Genomic DNA, 1,120 nt, shown 5'->3' with positions numbered 1-1,120 from the left:
CCAGTTGGTAGGAAAAAATGTTGGATATAAACTTTTTCTAAATTGGAAGAGGCCAATTCTTTATTTTTAACATTTTTATTGAGTTAGCAGAAAATTCCGATTACTTATTTTTTTTTATTCGAAGAGAAGGATATAAACCAAAAAATGTTGGATATAAACTTTTTCTAAATTCGAAGAGGCCAACTTTTTATTTTTAACATTTTCATTCAGTTGGAAGAAAATTTAGATTTCTTATTTTTTTTAAGAGAACATTTTGGTTTTATTTTTCTTAGAATTGAAAAAGGAACATTGACTTGTTTCAAAGATTTTCATCATCCAGTTGGTAGGAAAAAATGTTGGATATAAACTTTTTTTAAATTGGAAGTGGCCAATTTTTTATTTTTAACATTTTTATTGAGTTAGCAGAAAATTCCGATTGCTTTTTTTTTATTTGAGGAGAACATTTTGGTTTTATTTTTTTAGAATTGAAAAAGGATCATTGTTCTGTTTCAAAATTTTTCATCCAGTTGGTAGGAAAAAATGTTGGATATAAACTTTTTCTAAATTGGAAGAGGCCAATTCTTTATTTTTAACATTTTTATTGAGTTAGCCGAAAATTCCGATTGCTTTTTTTTTTTATTTGAAGAAAACATTTTGGTTTTATTTTTTTCTAAATTGGGAGAGGCCAATTTTTTATAATTTTTTTTATTGAAAGAGAACATTTTGGTTTTATTTTTTTCTAAATTGGGACAGGCCAATTTTTTATAATTTTTTTTAATGAAAGAGAACATTTTGGTTTTATGTTTTTTAGAATTGAAAAAGGAACATTGTTCTGTTTCAAAATTTTTCATCCAGTTGGTAGGAAAAAATGTTGGATATAAACTTTTTCTAAATTGGAAGAGGCCAATTCTTTATTTTTAACATTTTTATTGAGTTAGCAGAAAATTCCGATTGCTTTTTTTTTTATTTGAAGAGAACATTTTGGTTATATTTTTTTCTAAATTGGGAGAGGCCAATTTTTTATAATTTTTTTTATTGAAAGAGAACATTTTGGTTTTATTTTTTTCTAAATTGGGAGAGGCCAATTTTTTATAATTTTTTTTATTGAAAGAGAACATTTTGGTTTTATTTTTTTTAGAAT

The sequence above is a fragment of the Belonocnema kinseyi genome, chromosome 3 (genome assembly GCF_010883055.1).
Source record: "Belonocnema kinseyi isolate 2016_QV_RU_SX_M_011 chromosome 3, B_treatae_v1, whole genome shotgun sequence".
NCBI classification, from domain to species: domain Eukaryota; kingdom Metazoa; phylum Arthropoda; class Insecta; order Hymenoptera; family Cynipidae; genus Belonocnema; species Belonocnema kinseyi.
The sequence above is the reverse complement of the archived record's forward strand: the minus strand, read 5'-3'. Positions refer to the sequence as shown.